The following is a 23,849-nucleotide window of genomic DNA, read 5'->3' on the forward strand; positions in this document are numbered from 1 at the left end:
TAATTTTGGCAGCTGAATTTTAGTATAATCATGTAAATTTTGCTGTTCTAAGATACAGAAATCAGTCTTATTTCTTAACCAAACGTATATAAGCAATAGAATCCATGTGAAATCTCTGATATGTGTGTGGCACAGTTTTATTTTGGTGAGTACATTAAAGACATATTTGTCTTCCTTTTTGATTAAGCCTGGAGCAGCTTCATGTGGTTGAAGCTGTCACATTTTGAGGAAATGGCCCAGAAGTTATTGATGTTTGACTGGCAAAATATGATCATGCAGATCTTCTCTTAGAAAATTGAACTAAAAGAAGTGACATACAAATCTAATATTTGTTTTCTTAAACAATACATTTATATCTATGAAAAACAGGGATGCATATTTAAATAGGGGAAACAAGAAAAACTATTACAGGCTTGCACATGAGAAAACATTGTCTTAGGTGTAACTGAGCTGGATAGAAAATTCTTGAAATCTAATTATATTAATTTTATTAAAATTATACTAGTGCTTGATAAAAAGAAATCCAAGGAATATGTCACTTTTCTTACTTAATTTGATAAGCTGTAATTTATTTGTGGCCCTGCCAGACTTGTGTGGACCAGTCTCTTTCTATATTCAATGCATACCAGTTTTAATTCTTTTTTTGTGGTGCTGTCCAGCTGACAAACCCCAAAACATCTTGAATAAACTTCAGCTGTCAGACTAAGGCACCTGAATATATTCTACATGCCCAGTCACAGGTGTCTGCACTTGGAATAGGTAGTAGAGTTTCAATTTGAAATGAATGGAGCTCCCATTTCAATCAACACAGTCAGCTGAGTCTGGGGAGTGATTTCCCTTGCCCTTAAGAAGTTGTCTGGAGTGGGATTTATTTGCCTAAACAAACTTTTCTAGTGTCACTAGAGATGCCTTTAGATAGCTGAGATGTCCATAGATGGTTAGCAGATATAACACAGGAACAATGGGAGACCTCTGTCCTCCTGCACCACAGCTAAAAATTGGGCATGATACCCTAGAATGTCTAAAATCACAGTGCATACTTGCATTTAGGCAACTAAGAGCCCCTGTGAATGGGCAGCTTCATTTCCCTCTATGCTCCTTTGATTGTACAGACTGCAGAAGAAAGTACAGATTTTTCATGATTGTAGTAAATTATTAGAAACTGAACATACATGTAAGGACCTAAATGTGAATCATTAAACGTGAAGCTAAATCCTGCCTCTGTACTTCTCTCTGAAAAGATGAAGTCCTAGTAATAGAGAATTTTTTTCCCCTGGTACTAAGAGTATTTTAGATCTAAGTTACTGCTAAACAGTCCAGACACGTTAAGGATGTTTGTCCATGATGCAAGACTAACATTTATCTATGCAAAATAGATCAGAAGGATGCAACTCAGGTATCAGATTTTATTGTGGTAAAGTGAAGAAATGAACAATACACTGTCTTTTTTCTTGTAGTTGTAATGGAAAGTGGTGCAATCTCAAATTGAATTTTTAGGTAACTGTTGAGAAATAGTAACTTTTAAAGACAATCCCTAGACTCTGCTTACCTTTGGTAGGGTCAAATACCACTTTCTGATGAAGTTCTTTAAAAGCAGCATAAAGGAAGCCTCTGTATCACCTCATCTAGACTTTTTTCCTACATAAGTTTCTGACCTTTCTCTTCCATCTGAAGGAATTGAGGTGATCATGTGCATTCTTAATTTCAATGGCCAGCTTCAATCTGTTGCCATATACAGTAGTACAAAGGGTTATGTTTCCTGCTCCTTTTTGATTTTGTAAGATTTTATTCACCTCTGCCTATTACAAAAAGTGTGACTTGTAAGCAGTTTAAATTATTTCAGAATCTGTGCAGGAGGCAAATAAATAGTGGTCAGGAGAGTGAGAAGAAAGATAAGTACAACTCCTTGTATTATAACATAGCCACCATATTGGCCAGTCTGTTTTAAGATAGTGCTTTACATTAGTCTTTTAGCATTGAGCAAGAATAATTTTGGGTTTACGATAGCAATATATCGTCGTTTCGCATTGTGCTAATGTCATTTCCAAAAAGGCAGATTCCACTTTTCACAGTCTGCAAATGAAGAAACACAGCTTCATCCAACTGGAATTACATGCTAGCCACATCACTTCTCCTCTGTTTGGAAAGCACCTAGCACACTGTGATTGTTTTCAAGTGTAAATAATTTTATAATTAATAATGCTATAGGAGGGGTTGCTCCACAATACTGTAGCAGTTTTGATGACATTTAGTGTATCTCAGTAGCCTCCTCACAAAAAAAAAAAAAATAATTCAGTTAATATAGATACTTCAGTCAATAATTTCTCTGATTTATGAATATATCAAATGATTTCATTCTAGGGACATACCTAAAAACTGCCACCACTACTATAGATAGTAGGTTCATTTGTGAAAAGTTAATATCAGAAGCTTATAAATTATTTCAAAAGAAGAAAACGCTGTCCTTTGACTTGTGTTAGCAAAGAGGCTTTTTACCAATATAATGGGTGCAAATTTGGTCAAAAAAGAGGATATGTTTGCTTCAATCATGTGGATGCCACAGTGGTGTTCTTCAAGATGGACTAAATGCCACTCATATTGTCTTCTCTGAGATGCATGATAGCATGCTAGATACAAGTTCATCCAGTTAGACCAACTCTGTATTTGGTCTTGCTTTCTCACAACTTTAAATAAGCCAAGAAGTAATGTTTTCAATAAAAGATGGTAAGGAGAAAGGAGGGAAGAGGGGAGAGAAGAGAGACCTAGAAGTGAAAGTGGAAATGCAAAATAGGAAAGACTCACTTAGTAATATGTTCTTCAATATTAAATCAGGGATTTTTTTCAGAATGGAGTAGTAATGATAGAACAGGACACTAAGGGAAAGACAGAGTGAGAAAATGAGAAAAAGGAGAATGGATTAAAGGCAATGCAGTCATATTTTGAAAGCGCATATTGGCTTTTGAGTAGCATGAACTGGATCAGTGGTCTGGTGAAATTTTCCCTATTTCTACATTCTATTTCAAAACATCAGTTGGAGCTCAAATGTTGTGCAGTATTGTGCTATGGGTTCTAATTAAAATATTGTATGAATGTGGAGTGTAATGCAGTGGCAAGTATCAGTATTCTAACAGAACTATAAACCAAGCACATAGGGCATTTTGGGGAGAGTAACATTCCTTTGGACTAGATCAGACTTATCCAGACTTAACTTCCGTGCATCTATTCTGGGTACACTGGGACTTCTTCCTTCAAGATGTATTTATCCTTCCTCTCCCATTCTCAAGTAGACACGTGTTTGCCCTGTGCGTTTCTGTTCCACTCTGTGGGAAACACACAGAAATGTTTTCAAAATGGTTACAGAGTAAGGCAGGTGGTACTTGGGGCACAGGTTCGTGTTCCCTCTCAGGGAAAAACAGGGATGAGGAAGACCTGATGGATCATGCATTTGTAAATTAAACACAAGGGGTGCATTTTTAATTTAGAAATTCCCGATCTTTTGAGTTGAACAATCCCAGAGTTTCCAGCTCTGCTTTTATGCTAGAGGAGAGAATTTTTGCTGGGGAAAAGCAATGGCATGTCTTAAAATGATTTAACAATAGGAGGAGAAGTAGTTAAGAATAGGATATAAGGTAATATTTGTTGTAAGAAATCCTGCGAAAATAATTAGAATAAAGTGTGCAAGTTTGGGAATGGACAAAATTCCTGTAAATGATTCTGCAAGGTGTCTTTGATCAGACTATATGTTCTTTGGTTATGGTGTCTCTTGCTGTGGGTCATAGAGTTGTGGGTCATGCTGAATCAGTGGGGCCTCTCAGCTGATGCTTCCAGCCACTTCTACTAAAAATACTAATGAGAATGAAGATAACAACGTCCTGTTTGTTCTCATCCATATTTAATAGTAGAATGAATGGGCTATTAACGCAGTGTATCTGATACTGTAATTCATAGTTGTCAATGCTGTCTTACAGATGACTTTCTCTATGAAGCCTAACTAATCTTAACTAATCCTTTGCTAGTTTCCCTAACGAGCAAAGACAACTTTTTCTAGCTGCTCATTTATATTTCCTTTAACTTCGTATTTCTTAATTATTGTTTTCTTCATGATGTTGGTGACCACAAAGAGATGAAATCTGTTCCTTCCCTCTCACTGAATGAAAAAATCCCACATTCATCACCTAAATCTCATTCTGAAACGAGTATACTATTTTCACTTTAACGAGACTGGTAGTGCTATTTCATCTTTTTCATGCTCAGCTTAGGACTTTAGCATGAAATATTCTTCAGTGTTATCTGGAATGGACTTAGAAGATGGTTACAGAGGGCAACCAACATTTTTTTCAGACGTGCTGATTGTATTCTGACCAGCAAAAATCTCTCTAAGGAAGTTCTTCACTGCTGAGTTTCACGCAAATGGAAGATGTTTGTGTGTATTCACTTGAGTTAACCCAGTGCAGGTGTGAACAAAAAAGTCATACCTGAATTACTATGTCCTTGTTAGCTCTGCTTGTATTGCTAAGGCATGGGAAGATGTAACTCACCGTTCTTTATGCTACAGTGAGCTTAGTTGTTCAGAGTGAACTGTAGGAAAGAAAGCCTTTGTGTACTGAATATACACATGAGATTGTGCCTGGATTGATTCTGGTTGCAAGTGCCAAGAGATTTGCCTGGCTTTTGTCACAGGAAGTGAACTACTAATTTTCTTAAAGGTAGAAGAGAAATAAAGTGGGGAATAAAACATACCCTATATCATAATGGTCATCATGTTATTTATATACTTTATCTCATCCTCATCCTTAATTTGTCTTGTCTTTTTATGACAACTTTTCCAGAGCAGAGATTTTTCTCATATGTCTTAATCTGTCTGCCACCACGTATATGGAGTTTGCACATGCTGTTATCCTACATCTGCTACTGTATGTTTTTTAGTTGTTAAGATTGCTTCCAGATGAGTGATGTTCTCCTGCATCTTACCAGTTATAGGTGTGGCATATTAAAGCAATCTAATGTTTCTTCTGAGGCAGATGCAGTATTCACCATTCAGCACCTTTATATAATGGTATTTCAATATAACATTTGAATTTGTTTTGGAGAATAAAGTTAAAAGGCAGTAATCTAGATGGAGGCATGGATCCGTCCTCTTATATTTGGCTATCTTAAGCATCCACTGTCAGTCGGTGACCAAAGAAAACAAATGCCTCTGCACTTCTTACTTTGGGATTATATTTGTTTGCATTCCTGCCATGCTTATGGTATACAGAGTGTTTCTGAGCCATAATAATCTCACAGTCCCTCAGTGAGGTAGAGAAACAGTACCCATGTCTCATGGGTTAGCATTTAAATCTGAGAGGAGTGGGCTGGGTTGGAGACATGCTCAGCAACCATGACTGCTTATCATCTCTGTAAATGGCATCCAAAATTATTTTTCTGTCAGTGACCAAACCGATGGCTCTTGTGTCCCAACCCAATGTTGCAGCCTCAGCTTTTACCCTATGAAGGTGGAGCGGTTCTGGGAGAGGCATTAAGGAACAGAGACGTTCATTGTGCCTGAGACTCCAATGGGGAGAGTTGCTTGCTACCTGTACACCCTCAAATATATTTTTGCTCCTTTCTTAATCTTTCTCTGACTTGTACGCCTCTCCCAAATTGCTTGAATGCTAACAAAAAATGGCTAACTAAATCTAGAAATATTGTATGTAATAAAAATTTAAACCCAAAATGCTGCTCAGTGCACAGCTTGATCTTACAGTAGAGTCTTTCAGGCAGGTTGTACAACTACAAGGAAACACTTTCAGGACTGGAGTTAGTTTAGTTAAAACTTCTTTGCTGGGGGCGTTGTCCTTTTTTTTTTTTTTTCCTTCTAATTCAAAGACAGAAAGGAAAGTTGATGGAAGTGTGAGGAACAGATTGAATATATGTGAAATACATATTTTTATTAGTATGTTACAGCTGCTAGAATAGAAAGAAACCAGAATGAAATTCTTTTATTCTCTTTAATGTAATCACCTTCAAACAAAATTAGCATAGAGTATAGCATATATTTTGAGAAATATTTGAAGCCAACTTCTTATTTACCACCTTCCCTCCCAGCCCCCCCCCCGCCTTCAACCTTGATGATTTCTTCAAATGACCTATTATCCTTTAAATGCTTTACAGTATACTCACAAAACCTATTAGGTCATGGTAACATGATATAATTAGTTATTTAATATCTTCAATGCTGCAGTAAAATGGTAATACTCAAGTATTCTGTATTTCAAATACCAAGAAAAATGTGCTGAACTGAGAAAAACAGGATTCTTACAAACAAATTATTAGAAAAATTGTTTCCTATCTGAATGATTTTATTCTGAACTACAGCTTTACTTTAAGAGTATGAAAGGGATGACATTTTCCCTGACTAGAGAACGAAAAAATGCACATTCTGAAACTGTTTCCTCCATCCTTTCTTATGCAGAGGTTTTATCTGCTGTTTAATGGGTAAACTTACTGTGAAGTATAGTTGCTTGTTTAACTTTACCCCTATTCAAGTCTTTGATTTTGGCAGGTTAGTTAATTCAAATAAAATTTGTGAAGTTAAGCACTTTCAAGAAAAGGCATAGGAGAACCTAATTTAACCTAGAGTGTCTCTTTTATTCTTCTGTTATTCATTTGAAGTGCCCTATCAGCTTGAACTGACCAACTTCAGTCATTTTTACCCTTTTATTTTTTTCTCTAATGTAAACTGAAATTCCCTGCTGTTCGTGGTATTTTAGTGTTTAGCATCATTTAATGAGCAGGTATCATTAAACTTAAAAGGTCCTTTTCTGTATATCTCTGATTAGTTAGTGAAAGAACCAAAGAATTCCTCTAATTTATCTTTGCTTCCTTGTTATATTTTGATGTTGGCCCATTTTACGTTTCAGTGCCTTTTTATGAAATATGAAATTGTAATTTTGGTGTGAAAGTAGGACAGAAAGTGGAAAAAAAATATCTTTGGCACTGCTAAGATGCTCAAGCCAGTGTATCTTGTTTACCAATGTACTAAAAACATACTGTGTATTTTTGAACTTTTGCTCACATAAATATGTGTGTGTGTCTGTGTGGGCACCGTGTGTGCCTCTACACATATAAATATATATAAAATAGATAAATATTCTAATGTGAGTATTCATTATCTGTGCTTTGCAAATACACTTATTAACCCCTGCCAGTAACCTTTGCAGCTGGGTACATGTATATTCGGCACAAAATTCTTTCTTTCTTTTACTTCCAAAAATCCTATTGAACTCAGTATTGAATTTTAATTTTTAGCAAATGTAAGATCAAAGTCCAATTAGTTGGTGATACAAACTCTGTGGAATGGAAAAACTGAAAATTATCAATTGTGAGGGCATTGACCATGTTTGTATATTTATGATTGGCTACTTTAAAAATAGTAATAAGACTAGATTATTAAGTTTATAGCACTCATTTTTCCTGCATTTTACAGTTTTCAGTCCTTCCTAAGAAGAATAATCCGATTTAAAGCAAGACTCATAACTGAAGGCACATATGCTCTTCATTTGAACAAGAGGTTTCTGGATCAGGATCACTGTTTATTTTATCAGTTTGTTCTTTTAGGATCTTAAAGGTCTAAATGATTTAATCAATACTGAAATGAATCATTTCCATTATTCAGATATTTGCCTAAGGTAATTAATCATTTGATATAGATATTGCCATGTTTTAAATAGTGACAGTTATTGTAATTGATTAATGCAATCCAATATACCATTCCAATATCCATTTCCCATTTTTGAAGTGTTAAAAAATATTCCAGCATTTTGATTTTCTTATTTCCTTTTATGAAATAAAATCTGGGAGATAGAAACACTGCGTGAAGAAAAAATAATGAGGGTTGAATGGAAGTAAAGGTCAGATATTATGTAGAAAGTTGCAGATGGCACTGTATGTCATTAACATTGCTAACATCTAAAAAGATGTAACAGTGCTGCCTACTGGTAAGATGTAGTAGTATTAAAGTATTAAAGTCAGTGCAATGAAATTGTGTGCGCGCCATATCCTTCACTGTAACAACAACGTTCCCGTGTTTTTTATACCCTGGTCAATATTGACAAGCTTCACGCTTTTGTACCAGGATTAATAACACATTCTTACATGTGTTACTTGCATGGAAAGTAAATGTGCAGAATAAAAAATGTAATTATTTTTCATAGATACTTGTAAAATTATTTTCTAAAGCAATTGTATGCATTCTGAAATGTTTTTAGTGAAACTGTCTACATTAGATATAAAATTGTTTTAAATAACAAAAAACCAGTCTTATTTCATGCTATTTGTAAAAACTGACCTCATAAAATGCAAGAAAGGCAAACATTTTGATAATAGGAAAAAAGAATACATTGCTTCTCATCTAGAAAAACAAATCACTTTATAAAAAACTCAGTAGTTTTACTTCTAAAGATTGAGAAACTGAGACAGTAGATTACTAAGATTATAATTTTAAACTTCACTGTCTGAAGTTAAGCTCTTAAATTCATATTTGTGTGTTATTTTCAGGAGTAAGGAACTACTTCGCCTCTTTGAGAATTAGAATCTTTTGTTGAGGTATCTAAGGGAATTATGAGCTTGCCTCTAAGCATGCAGTTTCAAAACAGGGATTGACATCAACAGGACAGTAAAACTGGGGTATCAGCTTGGTGGGCAAAATTCTGATCTTCCATCTGCAATACAGCACTTTGTCTACAGATGTTAATTACAAATGCAGGGCAATTATTTGCTTGCATTGATGTAAGGAGCTCCCTACCTATTTATTTAAAAAAATCCATGGTTGTCCTAGCATTGATAAATGGAAGCTTTTCCAGACAGTGGTCCTATTTGAAGACACTCCTAAAAGCAAAAGACAGAGGTCAAAGAAGCAGCCTGGTATCCCTATGGTAAGCTGCTTTACCCCGGCAGTGAGGAGCTGGAAATACTGAGGAGTTCTCATAGCTGGCAGACGAGATGTAGTCATTCATATGCAGAACTCCTTCTTCCCCGACGTAGGGCCTCTTTCTTGTGTTGAAATATCTTCCCTGGGAGTCGCAGACTGTAAGCCAAGGCTGCCTGCAGGAGCCTGGTATCAGTCATGGAGATGATTCAGGGAGCTAATGATACTTGTAGCTAATTATCTCGTGCCATCTTGTCCTTGATTATCTTCGGAAAAAAGGAAGAGATGATACAACAAGGAAATAATTCTGGTATCTTCTGCCAGGCTTCCACTTGAAGCACTGAGATAATAGGTTAAAAAGGACTAGTTCCAGGAAAGCTGCCCCTTCTCCTTTTAAAAGAAACTGTTTCATTATTTTTAGTTAATATAGTAGTTTATTTAAAATATGTAAATCAAAGATGTATATGGCTGATAGTGATTCACGACCTTTTAGAGTGCTGCAGGAGCACGGCTATTTTGTAAATTTATAACGGCTGGTGAAATTCGCATAATTTTTAAAACGGGATGCTTGATCAAGTTTTGCTAACATTTAGGAGGCGTTTTTCTTCAAAAGATGGTCACTACAGTGTTATGCCATGCATAGAACCAGTCCTGGTTCACTTGCATATGTTTTATCCATGTCTTACCTGACTAACAAAGATAGATAATGTATCATATTTCAAATACTGTTTTACATATAAATATCTGTGCTATCACTCAAAAGCAGTCGTTCTTTGAAAAATGAGGTCACCTGTGCAAAGAAGTGCAGTTCAAACAGTACTCCCTCCTCAAACTTTTGACCTTCACTGAGAGCAGAAGGGATGTGTCTTTTTTACTCCCTTCAACCACTTTTCCCTTTCTCCTCTCAGCAAGAATCCATCCCTAACAGGTAACTTTAGATAAACGCAGTCAATAAAAATTTAAGATCATGTTTATGTTTGATTAGCCTGTTTTTTATTTCTTATAATTTCACCTGACTGCCAAATCTAAGCAACTGAGCCCCATGACACAAAGAATTCAGTACCTCATAACATATTGACTGAGAAAGCATTAAGTACTGTATAACATTATTTTCTGTGTGTCCTAAGCAGGCATAATATGAAAACTGCATTTGCATTGTTGTAGCCATTTTTGCATTGTTCTTGCAGAATGAAAATAGTAAGTAAAATGTCATCGTAGATTATGTAATAAAATGTCTGAAACAGTAATGCAGCCATGTAAAAATTCAGTTTAGCATGATGTGCTGTAGCATAATGCAGAGCAATTAGATAAATTACTGTTAAAAGTAGATGATAAATCCATTCCAATGTATGCTTAGCTCATAGAGGGATATTCTCTTCTCTCATGCTTTAAAACCCGAAGTGGAAGGTCCAAGAAGTTGTCAGTCTCATTTGTTTTCCATTATGTGTACTGAAGGAAAGTTAAGTGCGTCTCAAAAAAACTTTAAAACTCCTCATACTGCATTAAGGGAGGTTCGAGGAAGAGTTTCTACCCTTTCTTCCTATAGAAGAAACTGAGATATCCAAAATCAGAAAAGGAGAGTAGGAGAGACCCAAATCACTTTTTTTAACTCCTTATCCTCAACTTAGTATGATTTTCTTAAATAGTCATTGCTTCCACTTGCATATTTAATTGTCTGGGCTTTTGTGGGTATGAATCTTGTATCTTCCAATGCAAGGCTAAGCCCGTGATCACCCAGCTAGATAGTCATCAGTTTGGTGAAGTTCTATGGCCACAGCGGGATAACTGCTCAGGCAGCTACACCAAAGGCTCGTGTGATAGTCAGGCTTGAGGAAAAATGGTTTGTACTAATCATCAGAATGGAATTACTTATATTAATGGAAAATCACTTGCAGAAAACAGAGATATTGAAGAGCACCCTTCTAAGAAGATAGAGAGCTCCAGGATAGTTTGGGGTTATTTTGCTGGCAGCCATGTGTTTCCAGTGTTTTTTTTTATTTGTTTTGAGTGAAGCAACAAAACCATCACTAGCCTTGGTTTCATTAAGGTACCACTGCAACTGGATTTTTGCGCTGTGTCTAGACTGCTAAATAAGACATATCCAGAATCATCCCCATGGTTTGAGTCCCACTGCACAGAACAGCTGATGTCTGTGGTGTAAATTCTCTGAACTTCCAAAGCAATTTGTGACAAGATACAGCTGCTTATTTGGAATGGTTCCTGAAATGTTCTCCTTCTGAACTGTGCGTGCAAATGGTCTAGGAGAGTACTAGCTGGCGTGAACGAAAAGCATTGCAAGAGCAATTTTAACAGTTGTAAATGTAGGTGATCATATTCTAGTGCTCAGGAGTATTGCTGGGCAGTACTTGATTTACAGTATAGATGAAGCTGCCAAGTCCCTGGAAGTGGCAGCAAATGGTGACTTTGGGATTATGAATGGATCCTTGCTAGCCACAAGGGAGTTGAGAAATTAGGTATGAGCATTGACATGAGAGACATCAGCCCAGGCTTTCAGTTCTTACTATACTTAATCAAACTTCAAAAAGAAAGAATTCCTGTTGTCAAAATGATGTCATTTTCTTATAAAATATCTGTCAGATGTCCTCCTTTGTTACTTGGAGGAGGGCATATATAGGTAGAATAGTTATGCCTACATGTCTGTTTTTATCATCTCAGTTTCTGTGATAAGTTGGAGTACTGACAAAAGAATTGGTGTGAAAAGGACAGGATTTAGATACACACTACCTCTTGTACAAGAGCAGTTCTTAACTCCCTGAAAGACAAAATCTAGACATCTTCCTTAAAATTTCATTTTCTTCCATACACTTTTCCATGTTTAGACTCATTCATATTTTGACTGAATGCAGCTGCAGTTGTTACCAGGGAAAAGATTCAATTTTGTGTGCTGTTTTTTCTGTCTCTCTCCAGTTTGTTGCTCCATGTTCAGCTGTGTTTTTTCCCATCACGTACCATGATTTGGTTATATTCCTTTTGCCCTTGTTCTCCTCTCAGGAAGTTTGAGTTTGTACTATCACAGATTTTTCTCCTGTGCCTCATCTTCAATATTCCATTTATTATTTTGACCCAGATGTGGCACTGTGTTTATCACTTGGTAAGAGATGACCATGAGCCATGTGCTTTGTGTTTGGTGTCCCTCTCCCATCTTGCCAGGGATGTGGTGTGGGTATACCACTGGTGAGGCATCACAGGTGTTGAGAACCATGCAGAGCATCTTTTCTAATCTCTCCCAAAGATGTTCCATTTTTAATGAGTAATTTCCATGATTAGGACCGTCAAGACAGTTGGGAAAACTTTAAATATTATGGTGGGATAGATAGAATGCTTCTTACCATCTCTTTTCTGTTAAAAAAACCCAAACAATTTATGAATCAAATTTGGTTTCATCCCAGTGCACAGCAATAACCCCAGTGCACAGCAATAAGTTCTTACTAAAGCAAAATGTTTGAAGAATTGCAAAAGAACTCCTTTTCATTATGTAATGTGCAATATATTTTTTTCTTTATGAATTAATGAGAAAGTGAAGAATCTGTGCAACATTTACACCTATATATTGAAGTTTTAAGTAGGTAGGGATTGATATATCAGTTACATGTAAGGGCATGTGTCAAATGTCCTCAGTTCAGCATTGTGAGAGACTATATAGAGGACTGACTATTCACAGTGAAGCTGATGGGAATATTTGGAAAGTTTTAGTTGTGAACATGCTTTGAATACCTTGCTGGATCAGAGATGATAACAGGCGAATACCCCAAGAAGCTACGCAATTACTTAGATATCCAGTACCATTTTTATTTACAGTGTCAAACTGTCATTTTGTAGGAACACACAGCATTTACTGTAGGGCTCGCAGCTTTTTCACCGCTTTTCTCTTCTTGCTGCAATTTGATGAAGAGTACCCATGTTGCTGTGCTTCACGCTCGATGCACTGTTCTTGGCTGCTAGGCATGATCCCTGCAAGCTTTGCAGCTCTGAAGAGTCTTACGTGCAAATCTGTGAATCACTAACTGCCTCTAGTGTGTACGGCTATCACAGTGATGCCTCTCAGCATACACAGTAGCAGAACTTCTGGCACTTAAATGACGTCTTTTCATCCAGGAAGGCAAAGCTTTGGGTTACTTTCATAGATTGAGAGACCTCAGTGCCACCTGGTATTTCAGGCATTTAATTGCTGTTTTGCAACTTGTCTGTGGGAACCGAGACTGTCTTTCAAAGCTGCTTTCAATGTGTTTGTGTTGCACAATGGAAAGTGAGGTAGTACATACCCATTCTACCTGATGTAGTACTGATCCACACAAGTACTTCTGCATAGCACAGCTGTATGTCCATGCAGAGACACTCATTTTGGTATTAATGCTGAAAAGCCCTGCTGAGTTTCTGAACTCCATTTTGCAGCTAGCTTGAATGCTGATGGTTTGTGTTATATTTAACTGTGGAGCGTAGTCATGCCTTTAGACCTCCAAGTGAGACACTCTGAGTTTTGACAACCTTCAATGTTCAAAAATTTGTCATCTCTTCTGTCAAATAAACATAATTATTTTCTTGATAGAATTAAAGGTCTGGTGAGCAAAATGAGAAAAAAAAAATTAAAACAGCCATTTTGTTAAGACTTGTGGCAAAGTATTTCATGAAGACTAAGTCCAAAATGAATTAGAATCTAAAGCTGGTTAGGGGGAACCGGAAATATAAATGTGGCAAGGTACCAACTAGTGAATCCCAGATCCTTCTGGCATCTCAGCTCTTATGTAATTAATTACCCAGAGTACTACTAAACAGCATGTTAGTGAAGTCCAGAGAAGGGACTAATTGGTTAGAGTTGTCAACACTAACAGCCCTAAAAGAGTAAGAAAAGCTTTCAGCACACGATAACTATCAGTACAGGAATAAGGAAATGAAGATTCTGTCACCATTAAATTAGTCTTGAAAGTGTATATATAATCTCATTTGCCATATCTTTTATTTTATATTTTAGCCATCTAGAAAGGTATCCGAGTGTCCATACAGACCACAGTGGAGGAAATTGTCATGCAACCAGAAAATTAGAATATTTTTCCCTCCAAGTAAGTTAATGCACTCGAGAGAGGGTAAATTGAAATGCAGGAACCCAGACAAAAGAGACGTTAGGGTGAGGAAATGACAGTGAGGCACACTGCACTAGGTCTTAGGCCACCTTGTTTTTATTCCTGTCTCTGCTGCTGGCTTGCTATATGACCTTGATCCAATCAGTTCCTTATTCTATGCCTCAGTTTTTTCATCTGTTAAAAAATGGGGATAATGATACTGACTTGCTGATGAAAAACACTTTACAAAATGTGGGTGCTATTATAAGCGGGGCATCAGATCACCAGGTTGGTAGCTAATGGTTCATGAATTTGTAACTATAATGTAGAACTATATAATTTTGAGCTATGATTTACTACAGGTAAAATATTCCATTTAAGTCTGAGCCTTGGTTAACCAAAACAAACATGAACAGCTTCAGTGAGAAAAAGAGGGGGGTTTTTTGGTGATGATTCAAGGACTTCACATGTATGTATAGTTTGAGTATTAGATTTTTAGATGAGGTAGACTTTTTTTAAAGCCATGTCTAAAGCTGTTTGGAACAGATGTGCCATTGTGTGATAGATGCAGCATAAGAATGAGAAGGAGTTACCAGGACAATGTTACCTAAGTTGATGCAAAGCTACCCAAGTTATCTGTGAATGATTTGATCTGCATGTCCCATTGCAGCCCTGTGCAGGCACAGAACCAACTGATGAAGTTTAGCACAGCACTACTGCACAGTTTGTCTTGGCTGACATACAGGGCACAACTTGCTGTGCAGGCACTGGAGCAGTGATCTGAGCATGCGCAGGAAACCTGGTGTGTCCCCAGTCTGGCAGAGCTGCTGTGCTCACTGAGTAAGTGTGACAGCTGGCCTATGCACACACAGGGAACTTCTGCAAATGCCACCATGCATCCTCTGGCCATTGCATGCAACAGCCAGACACCACTTAGGTAGTGTCTATGGTACTCAAGGATATCCATTAGCCAGGACTGCTAATGGATAAAATCATGGGCTTCTGGAGATGACGTGGCCCCATGGCCCAGTCAAAGCACGGTTGATTTAAATCAGGATGATCAGGATCTTTCCTAGTTGATTTTGAATCTTTCTTAGGATGGGCACCTGTTGCAGTGTAAGAACACTTCACTGTGAATGATTTTTTCTTGTCACCAGTCAGAAATTCTTGTGTTGCAATCTGTGTTCATTGCTTTTTGTCATGCTGCTGTGCACCTCTGTTTCCACCTTTTCACAACTTCCTATTGAGGGTTCTTGAAGAGTTCTTGAAGACAGTAAAGGGATCCTCACATAGCCTTCTCTTCTGAAGGCTGAACAAACCACATAGAGCCTCAACCTCTCCCCATACCTCATGTCCTGTCTCCCTTAGCACCTTGATGGTCTTCTGCTTGACTCGCCATAGCACGTTGGTGTCTTCTACACAAGCCTATAGCAAAGTACTACAGGTGTAGTGCCACAAGTGCCAAGCAGAGAATAAATCATTTCCTTTGATGAGATGCCTACACTTTTGCCAATACGGTATGCAGCTGACCTTCTGAGCTGCAGGGGTACGTGAAACTCATATTTAGCTTCTCTGTCAGGACTCCTCAGACATTTTTATGAAAAGATGCTTTGTAACCTGTAGACTCCTCACCTCTGCTAAGGGGTTCTTACTCCCCAGTTGCAGTATTTGGCCCTTGCTTTTGGTAAGGTTTTGATGGAGGTTCTTCAATGGCTCACTCCTCTGTCCTACTCCTCCTCCTTCAGAGTAGCAGCCTACTAGTGATTCCAAATCTCCTTCATACACCTCAGTTTGGGAACAACCATGGACTTTGCACTCCATTCTGTTGCCTAGGCTGTTAATGAAGATTTTAGCAGTATTGGCCCCAGTACTGATCCCTGGGAAGCATCGCTTATAACTTGCTGCCAGTTGGTTTTCATACGGCTTATGTCAACAAGCAGTAAAAAAGAGAAAAAGGGTCCCAGCTGCTGATGAACAGAGCAGAGCTGCTGTAGTGAATCCATGATACCATTTCTGGCCCCAGAGTGAGAGCACTCTTCTGCATACCAGACATGATAGGTCTCTCCACAGTGTGATACAGTCTTAGTTCTAAGAGGCTGCAGTACAAAAATAGGGCAATTATCTAAAAGTGTTATCATGCATAGACCTCAAAGAATAGGAAAAGTGTAGAATATGACATGTAAACAGCAAAATAAAGGAAAATTTTGTCTGAATATCAATTAGAAATGATTAATGAGAAACACATGACTATTCTACAGTGTCTTCTACTAGAAATAGCTGAGCTTTATCTAGTCAAAATCTTAATTTTCTCTCATTTGCTGAGAAAGATATGAGCTGACTCTATAGATACTACTGTGCTTTCTAATATTTTTGTATGTTTGGTACTTCTGATGTCTGGCTGTTGAAGAAGTTTTGTGCTGCTTTGTTACTTTCTGATCTACTGGACTTCACACCTGAACTCCCAGCCAAAATAGACTGGGGTTGAAATACAATGAAAGGTTGGATTGGAGGAGAACTACTATACACAGTTATGTATTCCAGTTAAACATTATTATGTAGCTTTGTTTATGAAATGTAATTTCCCTCTCTTATATTCTTATCACTGTGTAACAACCTGAACAGCATTTTCCAAAATTGTATGTGGTCTCTAAATCCTGCTTTTTTCCTCGAATATGAAGAAAAGAAAGTGCTATTAACTTGAAAAAGGAGTTTTCTTTTTAATGACTGGACTTGAGATGCCAAAGAAGTCCACATTTCAAGCCTAATCCTGTATGAAATCCCATTAGATAGTGGCTCCACTGAAACCTAGAGCTGATTTAGCTCCTGAGTGTGCAGATCGGATGATACTTGGGATGGAAGTCTCTGTTTGTGAGTTTAATACTTCGAACACTCCAGATACTCTGCGCCAATAAACCAATGTAAGCCTGGTGCAGTAGCATAATCTGCTTTACTAGTTAAAAGTTAATCTTTTACATATATCTCCCTGCTATTCTGTTTTGATGGCACTCTTTTATCCTATTGCTTCCCTCAGGTACTAGCTCTTGTAGTTAGTTATCATTATTTATTTAAGTTGCCATCCAGCTAACACAAAATTAGCTAAACTCATTTCAAAGCGAAGTGTCTGGCACTCCTTTCGTTGCAGTGGAGTGCACCTGTTTATACTAGGCCAGAGTTTGCCCCAAATGTCTCATTTAAGGAACAACATCAATGATAATTTTGACTGCTCTCGTGCCAAATCCTGTCAAAACATTTTTGTTTCTGCACATCATCATTATTCGTTTATGAGTGCGTGGTCGTGGGAAAAGCATTTCTTAGTTAATTACAGAGACAGAGCCTGTAGAGGGAGCTCAAACCCTTGTTTATGTGGGTCTCAGTAAAATAGCAAAATTTTCTACAGGCAGTGGAGTAACTTGTTATTTAAATGTATTAGAAATTTACTCTTCAATGTATACGGTTTGTGTGTGGAACCTGCCTATTTTGGACATGCATGTGAGAGTAAAAGCCTTTGTGCGGTGAAGAGTGAGGATTCCAGGACTTGGTAGGTGGCACTGTTTGAAGTTTCCAGAGCTGTCACGTCCAGACCTCCAAGCCTTCTGTTTGAGTCCTCATTCTGGATGGAAAATAGCTTCAGTAGGTCACTGCTCTGTCAGATCAGAGCCAAAGTAGTGCAGAAAGACCAAATCAAACTCTGTGAGTGAAACTCAGATCAAGAACATGGAGCTGGAATAAATGAGGAGGCTGTTGCCGACCTTCATGAGGGAAGGACAGAGAACACCTTATTTTGGAGGAGCAGGTGACAAAACTTCTGGCTGAGATCTTCACAAAACAGTTGATTCGCTTTACTGACTATGATGCATTTAATCATGAATGTCATGAGAGAAGGGAGGTACATAAATGCCCTTGGAAGGAACTAGTAAAATTGCAATCTACTGTTTGAAAAATGTAAAAAGAAAAAGGAAGAAAACATGCAAATCTAGGAAACAGAGATAAATTAAAGTGATGGTGATGTTGAGAAGGACAGTACCTCTGCGTTTCTTAGTAGTTTCCTTGGCAGGTGCACACAAGAACTGGGACCATGTCCCTGTGCTGCCCTGAGGGTTCTCCAGTTGCAGAAGGCCCCTGCCTCACAGTTGTGAAGTGAATTGACTTTCCATCATTTTTCTTGCAGCTAAGAGTGATGAAGAACTATCTATCCCATCAGACATTTTGACTTTGCAAAATACAGGAGTGTGTACATAGCCAGAGTCTTAGAACCAAGACTGCCAAACTTGGCTGCAGTGAAGGCAAGAAATACCTATTAGTTTGTTCTACTTTAAGAGTCCATTATTAATAACTAAGGATGGAGGAATGGGTTTTAATGGTAGCATTGGGGGTTTTTTGGTGAAAATAGGTTTTCCCTATGACTGTCTCTTGTGCCCACTGGCAGCGGGCTCTGGCATGTGCTCAGAACAGCCTGTAGTAAAGGTTGGTGTTGGTAGCTGGCCACTAATTGCAAAAGTCTGATAGAGGCAAATGAGAGCTGTTAATTTTTTGGTCTTTTTGGTGAAATTGTGAAGATTACCAGCATCAATGAGGCAGATGGTGTATTAGTTCATACTGAAAAACTATACTGTGTTTTCAGAAGAAGGGTTTCACCAGTCATTCCCACCACTTTCATATTTTGTGTGTATAAGAGTGGATTTTTGCATTGTCTTCAGTTCTGGATGTTACAGAATATCTGGCTGCCATGCACTAAAATGTGACTGGTATCTTTTGATAGGCTTTTTTTTCAAGTACTATTCATGTTGTCTTTAATTCGCGGGAATGTATCTTGAAAGTCTCAAGTGCTTATTTTAAGTTTTCTACTTGGACAAAAGGTGTCAGTGTGCTAACAGGGTTTTCATCACTAAATATTGGTGAAAATGGTAAACATGAACAACCAGTTAACTAATCAGTGGATTTTAAATAGTGAATTGAAACTCACTTTTCTTTGTTGTATCTCTAAATCTACAGTTGTCACAGCTTCCTCCTGGTAAACACAATCTGATCTCTAGTCTCAGGGGAGAATCTAAAGCAGAGATGTAGATGCCTCCCTCCAACCTGTTCTAGTTTGCTTTATTGCCAAAAGCTCTTGTAGTTTCATGGACACCCCTGGACTGAGAACATATTTGTAGTTTATTGCAAACAGAGGCTTTAAGGAATATATTTGCCCACTTTGTTGTTTTTCATCTAGTATCCTTGGTCACATGCTGTAAGTAAAAACTGGTATCAATCAGTTGGTTCCTGACTACCTGTGTGTTGCAGTGTGATGGCAACTGTTTGCAACAAAAGGTGATCTATCTTGGATTCACATGGGTAAAGAGGTTTACATCCACAACAGTCAATTACAGAATGGCCAAGCAATTAACCATTCTTGCTGGCTCAATTTGTTGGTAAATAATAATAACTTGATCTAGAATAAATATTGAACTAGTAAGTTGTCACATTTTTCTCCAAAGATGTTTGCCACATAGCTTGTTTACCCGCTAAGGGAAAAAAAGAGGTAAGCGTTGACATAGTGTTAACAATTAAGGACTTTGGATTTTGAGCAGAACCAACTATAATCATCACCGGAAACTACAAATTTCTTTTTAGTCACTCATCAAGCAAAAAATATTTTGATTACAACCCATCTGTGTGAATTTCATGTGTGACCTGCATCGCTGCCTGCCTTATTCTCTTTCCCTTGCTGGGCCCCCCATCACCCACACTGTATTTGTGCCAGTTCCCAACCAGGCTTTCTCCTGAAGCTTTTTCACCCCAGGAAGCAGAGCACGACAACAGACAGGATTGTTCGCCCTTGGATCCACTCCAGCCAGACTGACTCCCTTTACCCAGGACAATCCTTCAAGACAAGTCTTGTGCCCTTGCTTGCCCTCACGTGTCCCTATGCTGTGCTGATGGACACACAACTCACACCATTGTCATCATGTCATAAGACCTCATGCTGCTGATCTGTGGCCCAATCCTCTCAATATTTAGAACACTTCGAACTGGAAAATGAATGAAAAATAATGATTGTACTTTGTATCTTATGGTCACCTAGGGTGCAAAGAAGTTTCAGGCTGAGTTGTTTGAATTGTGAAGGTGGTAGCTCACCCCTTGAGAAGGTCCCAGCCCTGAGCAGTGTGTATGCATGTCAGTCCTCCCCAGTGCTGTCGGTTAGGGTTCACTTCTCCATAGTTTCTTCACAGTCATCATAGATGTAGGTCCCAGAATCACCGTTCACTTTTCCCAAGTGTGCTTCTAGAGTGCTGTGGTTGAATGAAAGCAGTGGTGAAACCATCTGCAGTACAGAGCGAGCTTGGGTTTCCTCAGTGACTTCTTACTACCAGGTGCTAATAAAACCTTGGAAAATGAAAATGCACCTACAACACACATCCAAGGGTTTGTGTTATTCACTTCATGTCTGCACATAGTGAACAACAGACGTTATTGAAAAACTGCAAAATTGGTATGTTGCTTACAGAGGCTGAATGGTCAATCCTTTCTCTTCCCTGTGCGTGTAATTGCTAAAAATGTTAATTGCTGTTAATTGAGTAAGTTGGGGAGGAAAAAGCTTGTTAAGCAAGCTTAGCTTTAAAGACTAGAAAATTGGAGGGCCTGCTTTAAAGTTGTTCATTTAATCTTCTTTAATTTTGTTACCCTTGCTGTGTTCTCATTATTAGAATACAGTTTGAATAGAAACAGTACAGTTCTGATACCTTAACTATTTAATGCTGATATTGTAAATATAGGGAATAGCATTGTGTACCAGGAAGTAAGTGACAAAATTTTACTTTGGTTTTTTTTTGGATTAAATATGCCAATGTGTATTCTGTGATCACATATACGATATAATGCAAATACATACAATTTAAACCTGGTAATTATTTTGTAAATCCATGATTGTGCCTCCTTCCAGTTCTTACTTATTCAAGTAGTCTGTCGGTCCTCTCACACATGTAAGGGTTTTTCAGGGTTAAGCCTATGGTATCTAGTTACTGGTATTTAAATCAATACAGGGATTCCCTAAATATCGTGCATGCATCTTGGAATTTGTATTACTTAATGCCGACATGTACTGTTCACATTTCTTCCTCTTAGTTCCTTATAGTGCTCAGGACTGTTATTAAATCAGTTCTTTGGCTTATCAGTGCAAGGCTTGCTTATAGATCACGCAGTACTAGAGATAGCATCCAACTGTTGCAAGAGCTGACAGTTGTCCAGAGGATTACAACTGTGATCATATTGAGTTTGGGGGGGATCCTGACCTGTTATATGTTCTTTTGCATAATTGTTTCTGGAGGCAAAAGGGCAGAAAGGGTGCAGAATTAGAGCAACGCATTTGACGGGAACTTGTCATCTGAAAAACAGTTTGCATTGCCTGTCATCTTTTGTTTGGTAGAAAACAGGCTGTGACATAATACCTGTCACTGCCAGCGGGTTTTTCTCTGCACCCTGGAGTGAAAAATCCCATGCAGTAGCAGCCTGAGGTCTAGGCTACCTATGTGACTGCACAGGACCCGGCTGTTCTAGTGGTCTGTATTTGCATACAGGGGCCCACCTGCCCTAGTTAAGGAGGGAAGGCCATACAGGGAGATTTAAAAAAAAAAAAGAAAAAGGAAAATCTAATGACAGCCTTGATCCTGGGCGAGGAGATCAAGAAATACCTTCTGAGTTTGCTATTGGGCCGGAAAGAATTCAGTGCAGCAGGGAGAATGGTAAATGCAAAACACACCAAGTGCACCTCCAGGTTGTCTGTGGGGAGATGGGCTGAAAGCTGGTGACAATGAGTGGAAGTTTGGAAATCGAAAGTTATTTCTGATGAAAAGATGGCACATGAGAGAGAAGTTACAACGTTCCCTGATACTTGAAAATATGTTATTTTTTTTAATTATTGAATAGTACCCAGTATTGTGACATTTATGGGGAATTTATGCCTTAGAATTAATTCTAATCTGCATAATAGAATAGGTGTATTGACTGTTTTATTTAAGTGTGTGGAGTGTGTTTTAGGGAATGATGATGATGGTAATTCTAAAGATTAAAAGGTTTTTGGCAGATGCAGTGGTATTCTAGCCATTGAGAAGCCTGTCCTCCCAGTAATACACTTCTGTGATCTTTTTTTTTTTTTTCTCTCTCTCCCTGTGCTGCATAGGGCTTTGAAATTGTTGTTTGCTAGTTTATTTCTGACTTGGGCTTTGGTCAGTATTTTGTTGTCTTTGTAAATGTCTGATATAAAATATTTAGGGCTGAACTCAAGGTTAATGTCATTTTAACCAGCCAAACTTGACGTACCTCTGATACAGCTTTGTGGTAGAGGCACCTATCGCTTGATAGCTGTGTGAAACTGTTGCCTACAGAGATGGGCTCTTGACACTGTCTGCCAGCCTCAGGCTGTCCGCTTTGTGTCTGCTTTAATTGAAAATTAATAGTTAGGGGGTTGCTATGGAAATGATACCATTGCTTGCAGACAGCAAACCCAGCTTTTTGCAAAGAGACACTAGTGGTATTGTTTGTCCTTGTTGACCTCAGAAGTTCAAAAGCCTGGAGGAGGAAAGGAGATGCAAATATTTTACTTAAAAAAATTAATTTGCATATTTATAACATTATTTTTGAATGTCAGCGATATCAAGTTTTTTTAACAAACTTTTGTGGGTAAAACGAGAGTGTAGGCTTTTAAATGTTACGTTAATTGTTATTACACCGCTTTGCAGGTTGATAAGGCAGTATTGCTGAAGAACATATTATGTTATCGTTACGGTGAATGTAAACAGATTTGTGTGAAAATGTTATTTGACTGATGTGATAATGGAAACTATCATTTATTTCCTCTGGAGTACATAAAGTCGTTTGCATCATTGTATACATTATTCACAGTTTCTTTGAAACGTGAAAGCACCGTAAAACTGTGGGCAGCTGGGAAAAATAAAAATATGAGAAAAGTAGATTGGAGAACCTTTTTGTTGTAAGGGAGGGAGCTCATCCACAAAATCGCATTGAACGCTCAACCCCAACAAGCAGAGAAGAATTTAAACTCTTTTTTTTTTTTTTTTTTTGACTGTTGTTGCTGCCTAAATCACAGTTGTCTCTACCTCGCGTCATGTGATGGTGGTCTTTGGGTGCTTTGTTCATCCCTGTGATAGGGCATGTGTTCCCTGTGCCCGGGCACAGCCCCCCCCGAGCCTGGGCCAGCGGTTTTTTTCCCTTCTCCTGGAGAGAGGGCTCCCCGGACCTCTCTTTCACAGCGCAAAAATACCACCAACACGCTATTTAACAAGTAAATTCTCTAATAGAAAGGGAAGAAAAATAGCTAACCCGCGGAATATTAAACCGTTCTCTATCGCAGTGCGAAAGAATAAGTGCTCTCAGTTCATTTCGGAGGAGGTGGAGAAGCAGTGTAGCCTCGGGGGTTGAAGGTGAAATGTGAAATTTGCTGTAATTACTTACCCAAAATGTCTGTATTAAAGGCTATTAGAAGCAGTTATTTTAAGTACTTCTTTCTACCTCTTCTCCTCCTCCGTTCGGTGTTGAGCGGCGCTGCAGGCGCGGGGCAGGCGCGGGTCCGCCGGCAGCTCCGCGGGGCAGCGGCGCCCGGTCCCGCCCGGCCCCGCAGCGCATTGTTCGCTCCGCAGCGCCCGCTCCGCGCCCTCCCGCCGCCTCCGCAGCCGCCACTTCAAGGAGTCTTTCGCCGGAGTTAGAGGCCATAAAACTCAGGCGGCGTCGTGCCTGCCTAGGGTGTAATACTGCTCGCAAACTCGCCAGTTCTTGCAACACGGGGTGGGGGGGGGGGAGGTGGGGGGGGAATTACTGCAAACAAAGCTGTGATTTACTGGTTGGAGTCAGGCAGCGAGTGCGAGCGA

The 23,849-nt window shown here is 38.6% G+C and overlaps 1 protein-coding gene across 6 annotated transcripts in view; it reads left to right on the top strand.

Annotated features, from left to right (window-relative positions):
* FOXP2 (forkhead box P2) overlaps nucleotides 1-23,849 on the top strand; it is a 417,066-nt gene that overhangs the window by 195,037 nt on the left and 198,180 nt on the right. The gene's annotated exons all lie outside the window — the stretch shown is intronic.

The sequence above is a fragment of the Cuculus canorus genome, chromosome 1 (assembly GCF_017976375.1).
Source record: "Cuculus canorus isolate bCucCan1 chromosome 1, bCucCan1.pri, whole genome shotgun sequence".
Taxonomy (NCBI): Eukaryota; Metazoa; Chordata; class Aves; order Cuculiformes; family Cuculidae; genus Cuculus; species Cuculus canorus.